The sequence below is a fragment of the Canis lupus genome, chromosome 30 (genome assembly GCF_003254725.2).
Source record: "Canis lupus dingo isolate Sandy chromosome 30, ASM325472v2, whole genome shotgun sequence".
Taxonomy (NCBI): Eukaryota; Metazoa; Chordata; class Mammalia; order Carnivora; family Canidae; genus Canis; species Canis lupus.
The window spans coordinates 39,310,864-39,325,541 of record NC_064272.1 but is presented as its reverse complement, the minus strand read 5'-3'; the positions used below and the strand labels follow the sequence as shown (position 1 = coordinate 39,325,541).

General features: G+C 34.8%; 1 protein-coding gene across 1 annotated transcript in view; it reads right to left on the bottom strand.

Moving 5' to 3' along the window:
- PEAK1 (pseudopodium enriched atypical kinase 1) overlaps positions 1 to 14,678 on the bottom strand; it is a 293,402-nt gene that overhangs the window by 146,108 nt on the left and 132,616 nt on the right. Inside the window, 1 exon segment of the mRNA XM_049104348.1 lies at positions 7,408 to 7,572. The gene's annotated coding sequence lies outside the window, so the exon portion shown is untranslated.

Here is a 14,678-nt window from a genome sequence, read left to right as displayed (position 1 = left end):
ATTTTATAGTACCATTATAAGTGGTGTTTTCTGAAGTTTCAATTTCTAATTTTTTAAAAAAGATTTTACGTATACATGAGAGACACACAGAGAGAGGCAGAAACATAGGCAGAGGGATAAGAGGCTCCCCGCAGGGAGCCTGATACGGGACTCGATCCCAGGGCCCCAGGATCACAACGTGATGCCAAAGGACTAAGCCACCCAGGTGCCTCACAACTTCTAATTGTTAATTACTAGTATAAAGATATATGATTTATTTTTATATAATGACTTTGTATCCTGTGACTTTGCTAAATTTACTTATTAGTAGTAATAGATTTTTGGGGGGGTAGATTCTTTGGGATTTTCTACATAGAAAATTATTGTATTTGCCAATATAGAGAGCATTATTTCTTATTTAATTAGTATTCCTTTTATTTTCTTTTTCTTCCCTTTTAGAACTGGGTATGACCTCTAGTACTATGTTGACATCCTTGCCTCATCCCTATATTAAGAGGAAAGCATTCCATTTTTCATCATTAGGTATGATATTAGCTATAGGATATTTATATTTGCCCTTTTCCAGGTTGAGGAAATTCTTTCTATTCCTACTTTGTTGAGAATTCTTTTTCATGAATTGATCCAGTATCTAACCATTGAGAACATTTTTTCTCTTTTTGTTGCTATGTGAATTGAACTGATTAAATCTGAAGATTAAAACAACCTTCTGTTCCTGGGATAAAGACTACTTAATGTATTACTTCTACATTTTTCTAATTTTTTATTTGATAATATTTTGTTTAGGATTTTTTAGTCTGTGTCTATAGTTTCAAATTTTGTATTTATCTTTAACTTGTTTTGATGTCATAATAATACTGATTTTATAGAATTAGTTAGGAAGTGTTCCTTTTTTCATTTCCTGAGTTTGTGCAGAACTGGTATTATTTCCTCCTTAAATGTGTGGTACGATTTGTCAGTAAAGGCATCTGGGCCTAGAATTTTCTTTAGTGGCAAGTTTTAAATTCCAAATTCAATTTCTGTAATTATATAGGGCTATTCAGACTATCTGCTTTTTCTTGAGAGCTTTGGTCGTTTGGATCTTCCAATTTTTTCCATTCAAGTTTTTGAATTGATAGGCCCAAAGCTCTGTTCATATTTTATCTCTTGATGAATAGTTTGTTTCCACCTTTTGGTTACTATGATTAGTGTTGCTATGGACATTTTGTATACACATATTTGAGACCCTATTTTCCATTCTTTTGAGTGTATATCTAGGAGTGAGATTCCTGGGTCATATAATTCCATGTTTAACTTTTTGAGGGACCACTGACTTTTGCAGCAGCTGAAACATTTTACTATCCCACCAGCAATATATGAAGGTTCCAATTTCTCTACATCCTCACCAACATTGCCATTTTCCTTTTTTTTTTTTTAGTTATAGCCATCCTTGTGGATGTGGTGTCCTATCTTGTAGTTGGCGCATTTTTTTTTTTTTTAACTTGGACACCTGCCTGATGATTTTGGGAGGGTGTACATAAGAATCCAAGAGTCCTAGTGATTTTCCATTCTTGGTGGATGGGCAATGGGTAGAAATACTAGTTAAGAAATCTATGTAGAAATGAAGATACTGATTGCATTTCTCCATTTTGCATCTAAACAGCATCTGTGTCATGTTTCCTTTTAAATATTCCTCATGTGAGTTTACCTGCCCAGTTATACAATGGCCCATTATACATCATTGGAGAGTGCTATAGCACCAGAATGTTTTATGCTTTCCTTTCTTTCTATATGCCAAACCAGCAGAAGAAAACAAAAGCCCTCTGATTCCAAGAAGAATGAGTTTCTTAGAGATCAATAGTTTCCTTTCACTTTTACTATTTGGCAATTTTAGATAAGTTTTCCTGTGCCCATGTGTCAGAATTGTTAATGTTCAAAACATACAAGCCAGAATAATACTATTTTTTTTCCCGTTATTCTGTTGCTTACTACATGGAAGCAATTACTTCAGAATTAAAGTACCAGTAGGATTGGGAATAACTGGCTTGCCTGTTATAAACCTTTTTTTGCAGATTTCCAGTTTTTCACTGCTAAAAGAGCATGATGGGTTTATTTTTCCTTCTAGCAACAGAAACAAGGGGGTTCTCTGAATTTATTATGCTCTTCAATAGTCTCATATGCTTAGTAGTATTCCAGCTGATTTTCATGAACTTAAAACATTTATAGGAGGCACAGTGAATCCACAGGTAAAAATATGTTCTCAACACCTGCAATAATCCATTTCACAACTGCTGCAGATTCTTCTCTCTCCCTCCATCATCCGTCACTCAGGACCAGACCTTTGGTGAAAGGACTTCTAAGCTCTTCTCAAAGTCCAGATAAACATCCTCTCCCTGAGTCATTTTGTCACAGCATTCTCAGAGGCTACTCTTCCCACACAGCACCACTGGCTTAACAGTAATACGTGTGTAGAGGGAGAATTGCTACCACATGACACAGTCATTTCTTGCTCATTGGACTATACTAGAGAATATTTCTAATCTCAGTAGTAAAAAATTTTAAAAATCTGTTAGAGCAGATGTAAGCTCACAAAAGTAATCGTTTTCCCAACAAGTCTTTAAAAATATATTTGAAAACCTACAGAATGATGGAATTATATTCTTCCAAAATACAATGCACATTTACTAAGCACTCTGGGTAGCAAGAAGAGAACAAAGCCACAACACAACAGCAAATCTGCACAGCTGACTAGAGTATATTATCTACTCTATTATGTTCTATTTTATCTCAATCTCATATGCAAAAATACAATTAAATATCACATACCAATGAAAGATGCAAATGTACAAATGCAAAATTGCATCATGTATATTGCATATTATTTCTGAGTACTCACATTAAGAATAGATTTCACCAACCTCAAAGAGTATTTTCTCTGGAAAAAGAAGGATAGAAATGAGATTGGAGAGTGATATAAAGAGGATTTCAAACTTTCCTAAACTGTTTAATTTCTTGTAACAAGAATGACAAAATGTTAGCATTCATTTCATCCTTGGTGGTGAGATAAAAGCTGATTATTCCAAATTTTTATGAATTCTTGAAAATTTTCATAATAAAAAACTGCTAAGAGAAATAAAAGTAACACCTGGTTATGTTTTAGCTTGGAAGTGATGTAGATTTATACACAAGGAAAACATGAGCAAGAATCTTCTTTCTTGGGAGTAATGTCTGACCAAAATACATTTTATATATTTTAGTGTATAATTTGAAAGAATACTTGAAGTGATACCGCAATTTCTGAGTAATATTGGGCAAGTAATTGTTTCCAAGGGCTTCCATTTCCTTTTATGTTAAGCAAGGTGTCAAAATTAAAGATCCCAGATAACCTTTTCAACTTAAAAAACTCTAGGACTTTTTTCCTTCTAGAAAAGTATATCTCTGCATATAATATTCCCTTTGCTTATAATTCTTTTTCTCTAGCTTGTTCCCAGGTAGTAAACTCCTATTCATCCAGTAACACTCATCAAGGATACCTTTGTGGTTTGGGAAGCCTTCCCTCACTCTTCCCACGTAGGGAAAAGCACTGTCACAATTCTCTGCTCACACTTCCATTAAACACTTGATACCAGGGGACATCTATTTACATGTTTGCCTGCCCTGCTAGATTGTGAGCCACTGAGGACAGGCCCTGTACTATAGACCCTTCTTATGTACCCCTGGCCTTTCGCAGTGACATACTTATAGCCAAGAGAGACAGAGGAGATACAAACCCCTTGACGCTATGTTAGCAAAAAAGAAGTTTAAAAACTTTTACCTATTGCAAATGTCATTTTTCCCAAGCAAATATGTGATGAATGAATGAATGAATGAATGAATGAGTCAGTAATACAAAATGGCATGACATTTATTCCATTAGTCAGGTAAGTTGATAGTCCCACAAGAAGGTAGGGGTAATCCAGAAGATATCTCAACATTCTCTCCAAAAGAATCTATAGGATCATTCTGAATTTTATAGCCTCAGTTTAGAAAGCAAGGATGAAATAACATTTTTTGTTTTATTTTTGCTTTTCCTCCTATTACAGCTTTTTTCAGGGGGACATGAAACACTCTTCTTATTTAAGCAAAATCTCAGAAAATTAAGATTCACTAAACTTTGGACTGAAAAACTGCTAGTAACTAAAACATCTGATCACATTGTTTGGTTATCATGCAATTGGCTAAAACACTCTCAAAAGGGAACCGGCTACAATTCCTATGGTGGAGGAGGAAGGACAGTGTTAATGTGGAGGATAGAAGGAACTTGGTGGAAAATGGCAAACAATATATGAAAAATCTTGCTGGGATTTGAGAAATTCAGTTAAACCTGTATATTTATTTGGGGAAAACTGATGTCTTGAATATGCTGAGTCTTGGCGACAGGCTTAATCATCTTAAACCTTGATGACAGGTTAATATACTTTGTTTTTTCTATGCTTAGAATACGAAATAGATCTATTTGAAGGGGCTATATGTAAACTGACAAAAAATTATGCTATTAAGATAAATTGGTCTCTGGATTCATTACTATTTTAGTCTTTAGGGATAGTATCAGTCTCTGAGACTGAAAAACAATTAAGAACTTCTGGTGATAAAGACAAAGGCAAATAAAACTTCAAGAGAGGACAGTTGAGCAGAGGTCAGTTTTGCATTTTTTCCCCATCCCTATCTCCTATCTTTCTCTGTCTTCTAAGTTTCTATCTCAAATAAAATGTGGGTCTTCATCTTCAAGTAACTTAGTCTTTACTTAGGAGTGGCTCATCTTTTTATTACTAACATTTTAAAAACAACCAAAATAATGATAAATTACTGACAAAATAAAATTGATGCTGCAAAAGAAATATAATATGTGTCTCAAGGAAGCATAACTTCACAAAGCTGAGATGAGAATGCTGCCAAGAATAAGAACTTGCCATCTTTCACCACTACATAAAGAAGCAACCACAACACATTGTACTGAGTATTTGTAAACCAGAACACATTTCTGGTTAAGAGCTCAGGCTGTGGAGTCAGACAGAACTGGGTCTACAACTAACTAGCAAACTTGATGTAGGGCAATTAACTTCTCTAAGAATATGTTTCCTCATATGTAAATGTAAATGGAGATATTTAATAATAAGACCCATGTCAAATACAGTTGTGAAACTTGAGATAATTCATTTAAACACTGATCCCAATGCTTGGCATATGGTAATCACTCAATACACATTAATCACTATTATTTAATTTCTTTTTTTCTCTGCAAATTGTACATAGGCTTCCCTTCATAAAGACAGTTTTGCAAAATGAAGGTGCTGTAGAGGATGTTCTAAAGGCCTACGAACCCTTATAAATTCAAGATTCTAGATGGATATATTGTTTAGAGCAGTCTTACTCTCTGCAAGAACATATCCTTCACCCCCAAGAACCGCAATTTTAAGCTAGTGAAATGAATTTAGATAAAACTGACTCCATTTTAACATTACATCATTACATAGCTAGAATGTCTTTTAAATACTAGCCTCTTAAAAGTGGCCATGATAGTTTGCACAATTAGAAATATGAATTCCTAATTGTGCAAGTGAGAAATCCTGTTAATTGCACAACTAGAAACCTAATTCCATTCCCTCTTCAAACATCATAGACTTGGGATTTGGAAGGCACTTAGCTTGAATGAGGCCAGAAAAATTAAATATGTAAATGCAGATGGTCTTCTTTAATTCTATATACCTCATGGATATGAGTTATATGACTTCTGAACTAAGCAAGATGAGAGAATCAGTGCAGTTCTTTCAGTTTGTAAAGAGGTCAAGTTCTATCCTAGTCTGTTCCTTGATAACATTTTAACTCCGGAAAAACATTAATACTTGGAAATATCCAATATCTATAGATTTCAATGATTTTTATCCAGGTTACTAAGTATACTGAGAGAGATTGAATGGAATTAAGAGTTTGAATGAGGAGTGGTAAAAGTACCAGAGTAAAAATGTTGACAATGTTGTTTGTTTTTGATATTTAATGTATTAATCTCATTAATGAAACTATAGTTATGTAAGACTACAGAATCAGACATAATTACATGGGTAAAGAAAACTTAGATCATTGCCGAGGAAGAGACAGAAATGTGATGACTTTTTACATATTGCCTTACCTGTGTAAATGAACATTCCGCACTTTAACTTCTGCTGTGTTTCAAAAGTTACTTTCTTCAACTTTATCTTTTAATGGTTGAGAAGTAGAAAGAATTTGCTGGACATTTAGAAAGGGCTAAATGCTGCTACGTGCATGGTAGTGGTAAGAATATGGAAAAGTTCTAACTGTGCCCTAAGTAGAGGTCTAAATCAACTATTGGAGAAGTTTCTTAAAAATCAACATTCAGGTATTTTTAAAATCAAGGTTAATATTAGCACAGGAAAGAATAATAAGAACATTCATTCTTCATATACAATTTATCCTGGGTTACACTTGTCAGTTTGAATAATTCCCCTGAAATAGGTACTGTATTCCTTAGAATTATTAGGACGAGCAATGGATACTGTGTTTGATGTCACATCTGCGCTTCACCACAGGAGCCTAGTTTTAGTCAACTGCACCCATTCACTACCAAGACACAGTGACCCAAACAAATGACTGTCAAAATAAAATCAGTACACTAGCAATGAATTGTTCACTAGGATGCCTTAAAATATTTGCAAACATTTGAATCTTTACAAAACGGACACTGAAACAATTATGGCCTAAGATCAAGGAGATTTAAGAAGACTGACAAAGAATCTTAAGTCTTCCTACAGTTGCTTTCCACTCTCCCTGACAGTAACAGTCCTTGTAATTTCACAAGAAGAAACACTTTTATAATCTTTTCCAGTTTTTCCCTTCTACTCTGGATTCTTGTGTTTTTTTATGACTCTAAATTCCTGAGGGGGGGGCAAAGAAGCAAATAAGGATAAAATAAAAAGACGTCAGATAGGAAGGCAAAAAAGAGCAAGAGACCAGATGTCAAGTAAGGAATCTAAACAACATGAAATAAAGTTCAGAGAAGGAGACTAAAACACCTCATAGGTGATAGTATGTTACCATTTCATGCTGCCTGAGTTCTTACTATGAAAGGAAAAGTATTTAGTGAAGAATGGACCTATAAATATACTAGTACTCTGCTATATTTCTACTCAAACAAGCTTATCTGTTTCTAACATAAGAAGTTCATAACCTGGGGAAAAAACGATTCTTTTGAGCAATACTGGGGTCAAACATTAAAGGCCAAAACAAAGACCTGACTATGCTACGTAAGTTATAAAATTACCAGCTTTGTCTATACTTTGGTATTCGTACAGTAAATATTTAAACTTAAAGAGAAATCCTTTCAAGTCATAGAAAGTTCTTGGTGGAAGTGTAGCACAGTATGAGAATTCTGGTTACCGGTTAAATCTGAAGTACTTCATCCATTACGGTGACAAAGGTGGTTTTGACAGCTATCATTACATTCGTTTAAAGTTTCAAAGTGTTTTAGGTCCTTCCAGGATGAATACACTTTCTTCCTTGCCTCTCATTCCTTCACTTATTTTCTGAAGACTCCAATGTTTACTGCAAGAGAAAAAAATAAAATAGAGCAATTCAAATTGGCGAATAAACTAGTTTTAGATATACTAGATGCTTTTCCTTCCTTTAGGATATTCTTAATTTCACCTCACTCAACAGTTATAACTAATCTTCATTTAAGAAGTAACTTCCTTACTTAGGTGGACACCTAGATAGGATCCTGACGCTCCGTAAGTATGTCGCGCCTCAGAACAAAGTAATGTATGAGGATCCAACTGGCAGTGATATGCTCGAAACTTTCTAAGACTTCATTTGATTGTCCTTGAACACTTGGTTTTAGCTATGTCAGAGCATTAATTGAAAGAGAAATAACCTTACTTCATCTTTATAAAAATCCAATTCTTAAAAAAAGTAACAATGTCCAATTCTGATACACCCTTTCTAAAATATGAAAGCAGGTATCTCCAAATGCAAAAGTTTCCCCAGCTACTTTGCTTTAGGCTCTAGTATGAAATGTATTTATAATTTGATATACAAGATACCACCTAAAATCAAATGAATAAATTCCTATCTATTTCTAACTCTGCGGCACTAGTTACACGTATGTTAAAACTGACACAACCCCTAACTTGTTTTCTATGTAACACCAAATATAAGGAAAATAACTGTAAGAGTTAAGTAGAAAGAGAAAGATAAAAGTCATTATTTTTAATGATTTCTGATTATGCTTACATATTACAGAATTGAAACTTTCAAATACATAATCTAAAAATATTAATATCAAATAAATATTAAGACACCAGAAAAGTGATTTTTTAAAAAGGATTTTATTCATTTATTCATGAGTGACACAAAGAGAGGCAGAGACACAGGCAGAGGGAGAAGCAGGCTCCATGCGGGAAGCCTTACGCGGGACTCGATCCCAGGAATCTGGGATCATGCCCTGAGCCAAAGGCAGATGCTCAACTGCTGAGCCACCCAGGCATCCCCAGAAAAGCATTTTAAAGTGCAAGTTTTTGTTTGTGTACCATCAAACCATATCTAACTCCAACACAGTTGGGTTATTCCTGATGCAAACAACACCCAATGTTTTTACAGTGCTTATATCTCTATTTCATGTGGCATTTGATAACATTAAGCAGTATGTAGGAGGAATATTATTAAGGATGGATGGATGGATGGATCAAACAATGATGCCTTTCCAGTATTAGAGGAGTCTTTCAAGTAGAAAAATGCAATTTATGCCAATTTTACCTTGAAATCTGAATATGAAAAAAACCCGAACACATGGGTATAGAAATATCAGTAACCTAGAAAAGTACATAACAATAGTGTTTTCCCAAGGGTAGGTGTTTGGCCAGTGGCAAAGCTGAAGTGAGAACCTAGGTAGTAGGTTCCTAACGTAGTGCTGTATTATCCTCCTACAATCCATTCTGCATTCCTGTCCTCTCAGCCTCCCAAATCATTTTTTCTGAATAGTTTATTCTTGGACTTACAGGAATCCCATCGTAATACAGCCACTGAAAGCTCACCCAACAATGTGAGAGATAGAGACCTAAGCTACGTCTAATCAGATCCTCACACTGTGCGTGCCATCGTAGACAGGACACAGCTAGGTCTTGTATTCTATCCAGTGAAAATCTCTCCTAACTGGAAGGTCTAGCTCATCAATATGTAATATAATTACTGAGATCACTGGGCTCAAACGTACCACTCCACTGTTTGTTTTCTACTTTGTGTTTTGTTTTGTTCCTATTCTACCTTTTCCTGCCTTAACTTCAGTTAATCAAATATTTGTAATGTTCTACTTTAATTGCTGGATACGTCTTTCTATTGGGGGGGTAACACTCTAAGAATTCTAATATGCATCCTCAAATTACCACAGTTTACTTAAAGTTAATATTGAACATCATGCAAAGCAGAAGAACCTTGCAATGGTATCGCTCCACTTACTACAAAGCCTTTTTGTTAATGTTATCATACATCATACCTCTGTCTATTATAAAACCCATAGTAAGATGGTTTCAGCTTTTCCTTTAAGAAGTCAGCTTTCAAAAAGAAAAAAAAAAGTCAGCTTTCCTCTAAAGAAAGTAACTGCAGTAAAAAAAAAAAAAAAATCATTCTTAGTGGTTTTCATTTCTCCTGCAGAACAGTTTCCATTTGCTATCACTGTCCTTCAGCTTAAAAACTCTTTAATTATTTCCTACATTGCAAGTCTGCTGACAATGAATTATCTAATTTTTTATCTGAAATCATCTTTACTTTCAATTTTTAACATTTATATTCAGTATAGAATTCTGAGTTGAAAGGTACTTTTTCCTCCTAACCCTTTCAAGGTATCATTCGATGGTTTTTTTGGCTTCCATTATTCAGGTAAGTTGGTAGTCATTAATACTACTGATATCCTGTAAATAATGTTTCTTTTATCTTCTGGTTATTTTTAAGATTTCTCTCTTTATCTCTGGTTTTTAGAAGTACAGCTATTATATGTCTACATTTAGTTTTCATTTATTTCTTGGGGTTCACTGAACTTCCTGGCTCTGCAAATTAGTGTTTCCTAAAGTTGAGAAGTTTTCAGCCTTTATTTTAAAAAATTTCTGGCCCGTTTTCTCTCTTTTCCTTCTAGGTTTCAATATACGTAAGGCTGACTAATTTGTAATCCCACTGGTCATTGAGGTTCTCTTTGGTTTGAGGTCTATTTTTAAAAATCTTTTCCTCTTTGTTCTTCAACAGGATGACTTCCACTAACTTGTCAAGGCCCTTTCTTCTGCCATCTGTTATCTGCTGGTAAGTCTATCCAGTGAATTTTTTATTTCAGTATTATATTTCTAGTCTCTAATTTCCTTTTTATTTTTAAAAAATCGTTTCTACCTCCCTCTGCACAGATATATTTTCCTTCATTATGCCACCTTTCCTCTTAAGTTCCTGACCACATTTATAATAACTGATCTAAAGTTACTGTTCCTTAACATCTGTATTGACTTTTTTCTTAACTATGGATAATATTTTCTGAGTTCTTCACATGATTAATGACTTTCGATTGTATACTGGATATTGCAGATGACATGCCATAGAAATTTTATATCTTGTTATCTTCCTTTGAAGTATGTCGATTTTTCTTCTACTAGTAAGTTAAATACTAGTTGATTGTCTTGAATTTGTGGATGCTTGGTTTTACATTTTGTTAGGGAAGGTTTTACATTTTGTTTGAATGTCTGAAAGTTGCTAGCAGAGTAAATCTTAAAAGTTCCCATCATAAGAAAAAAAAATTCTGTAACTATGTTACAGAATACAGGGTGTTAACTAGATTTATTGTGGTGATTTTATAACATATACAAATATCAAATCATGTTGTATAGCTGAAACTAATATATAGTTTCACCTAATATAAAGTTGTATGCCAGTTATACTTTAATTTTTTAAAAAGTAGAAATTGTCCTGATTTTAAACCTATTTATTAATTCCTATATACTGACAATAAAATAATTATTTTAAATCCTTAACTTTTTTACTAACTATGCAAATTGTCTGAGAAACCCCTGATATAACCCTTTGACATTAAAAAAACAGTCAAAGCAGGACATGTGGTGGCTCAGTGGATTGGTCGTCCAACTCTTGATTTTGGCTAGGGCCATGATCTCAGGATTGTACGATCAAGCAGGCAGGAAATTTGCTGGAGACTTTCCCTCTCCCTCTCCCTTGCACCACCCCCATCTCTAAAATCAATCAATCAATCAATCAATCAAAATCTGCCAAAGCCATATTGGCTCTGTATTGTGTGTCCTTGTTTATTTTGCTACTTAATAGTAGACAATAGTTCAAAGAAAAATATCACTTGGAATTAAAACACAACAGTCTGCTAAGATCCTACACTTTATCTGGGAGCTTTTTAATAATTTAGAGCAAGGGCTGCCAAACTATGATGCAGGGACCCAGGGCCAAACCTGACCAGCCATTTGTTTATGTATGGCCTACAAGGTAAGAATAACTTTTGCATTTTTAAACAGTTGGAAAAAAAGGTCAAAGAAGAGTATTTTGAAAAAGTATTCGTAAAAATGATGATATTCAAATTTTGTTGTATAGAAATAAAGTTTTATCAGAACACTGCCTACTCATTTATTAACATATTGTTTATAGGTGCTGTTATACTACAAAGGCAGAGTTGTGACAGGGACCACATGGCCCACAAAGCCTAAAATATATACTATTTGGCTCTTTATAGATAATGTTTGCTGGTTCCTGGTCTAATGTATACTGAACATGTTAATACTCTACAATGATAGGACTAATATTTTATTTATTTTTATTTATTTTTTTAGGACTAATATTTTAAAACATTACATTAAATGGTTCATTTAAGTACTTACCCACTGCTACATTAGTCTTTCATGTTTCCTTCTTTTTTTTTTTTCAAAGATTTTATCTATTTATTTGACACAGAGAGAAAGAACAGGGGGAACGGGTGACAGAGGGACAGGGAGAAGCAAACTTCCTGCCGAACAAGAAACCCAATGTGGGGCTCGATCTCAGGACCGTGAGATTATGACCTGAGCTGAAGGCAGATCTTTTTTTTTTTTTTTTTGAAGGCAGATCTTAACCAACTGAGCCATCCAGGTACTCCATCATTCATGTTTTTAATGAAGTGCTAAATAATAATTTTATATTTAAAATGATCATCCCATAATATTGAATTTTTACATATTCAAAAATTTTTTCCTGCTTCGTGAGATTTATGAGGTATGACAAATCATTTTCCTTGGGTCAGTTTCTGATTTAAAGTTTGTCATGGGCTCTGAATTGAAAAATAAACATTCCTACAGATGATACAAGATCATTTGTAACAATACAAAGGAAAAGTGAATAATAAATGGTTAAATGTTAGGTAAAAAATAACTGCTTGAGAGCTTCAGAATTTTGTAAAGGTATTAAATATTAAAATTCATTCTGGAATGATTCAACTTCCATTTCTCTTGAAGGATTCAGCAGGTCTAGAAAAATACTCCCAAGGCAAAAAACTAGAACACAGAATAAAATCTAGGAAAGGATTATTTTCAGACACAGGCGGTGCAGGACTTCAGTGATCCCTGGAAAAGGGAAACCACCACGGCAGGGCCCACCGTCACCCAAGCCTCTCGGCCAGGAAGCAATTAACCGCTCCCAAGCAGGGAGGAGGAACCCAGACAGAACCTGGCAATCTTGTTGACTTGAGACAGAGAAAAAAGTGCAAGGAGGCCAAGGTGGCTTGAACTTATGGGGTGGAGTTCCAGAGAGAAGAGAAAGAGCTCCAGTAACTTAAATAAGGGTTCCCTAGAGTATTTAGCTAAATAAAAACCTGTACAAGAGAAGGGTAAAATTGCTTTAGACCAGCTAACAAGAATTTCTAAGGAAAGAAAGTTACCAAGGAGTTCTAAGAGAAAGGTTTCTCAGAGCTGACACAGGTCCAAGATTTCAACAAGTTCCCTCAAGCAAGAAAGGAAAAACCTTGTTGAATATGCAAGGCAGTGACCCCAGAGGTACCACACCACAGAAGCAGGGGGCAAGTAGCCCTAGAATAAAAGCTGCTACAGACCCACCTGAAAGGAGCTTGAAAGCCTAGGAAAAAATCAGACTAATGCGATTTATAATGCCTGTCAGTAAAAAGTCCAATATTTAAAGAAATGCCACAAAATCCTGGGGTCTCGGGATCGAGTCCCAGGTTGGGCTCCCTGCAAGGAGCCTGCTTTTCCCTCTGCCTGTGTCTCTGCCTCTCTCTCTCTCTCCCCCTCCCCTCTCTGTCTCTCATGAATAAATAAAACCTTAAAAAAAAAAAAAAAAGAAAAGACTGATAATTCTAAATATTGGCAACAGTGTAGAGCCACATTGATGCACCAACCAATACAGCAGCCACCAGGCACATATAACCATTTAAATCTAACTTGATAAATTGAATAAAGAATTCGGTTCCTCTGATGTATTAGCCACATTTCACCTGCTCAACAGCCACACTTAGCTAGTGACTAAGGAACTGGGCAGTGCAGATATAGAATATTTTCATTACTACAGAAATGTCTACAGGATGAATTAGAACATATGAAATGCTCACACATTAAGAGAAGGAATGTACAATTTCGCCAGCAGGTTTTGCAGCCTCTTTCAAAGTCAAACAAAAGGCACCATTTAACCAACAATTCCACTCCCAAGCCTAGTGGGAGCTGGTACACAGAACCTCTCTGCACCAGCTTTGCAATTTCTTGTGAATCTATAATCATTTCAAAGTCAAAAGTGATTTAACTTTGTGAATATTTTCAGAGCTATCAGCAGTTCTATGATATATACAAGTAAAATTTTTCTCCTTTATCTCTAAAAATAAAAACAAAAAACGATCACAGCAGCTTTATTTATAAAAGCTAAAAACTGCAAACAACTCAATGTTCATTGACGGGTCAATGACAAACAGATGATAATGTAGTCTTAGAATACCACCCAACAATAAAAAAAGAATGAAGCTCTCATCTACACAACATGGATGAATCTCAAAAATATTAAACTGAAAGAAGCCACATGCAAGAGTTCATAGTGAATAGTTCCATTTATACGACATTCTAGAATAGACAAAACTAAAGTGATGTCGTCCAGATCAACAGTGGCCAGAGGGTGGTTTTGAACAAAAGGGGCAACCTGAAAAAGTTTTCTGGAGTAATAGGACTTAACCGTACCTTATTTGTAGTGAGAGCTACATGAATCTGTACATATGTGAAAGCTCACAGAACACATTAAAAAGTCAATTTTACCATATGTAAAGTTTTTAAACTAACGGCAATAATAATAACCATCATTTCCCATTACAGTTTTTGAAGTTCCATTGTGAATTATCTGACAGTTAAGACAGAGTATTCTAGTTTTACTACTGTCACTACTTAGTTGATGCTGAGTACCTTAACCTCTCACTCTTGGTTTCTTTCTGGAAAATGAAAGGAAATAATGAATGATCTCCAATCTTCTCCCTATGCTAAAACTCATTCCTATTCCATGCTTCTGTTACATTTTTACAGTCTCCAAACTAACAAGGAACACAAAATATTTCCATGCATTCAAGTGGAGTCTAAGTTCTTACCTCAGACAGTGTGGGCTGGTTTTTAATATTCTCCGCTATTGGTTTCAAGTGATCTTTT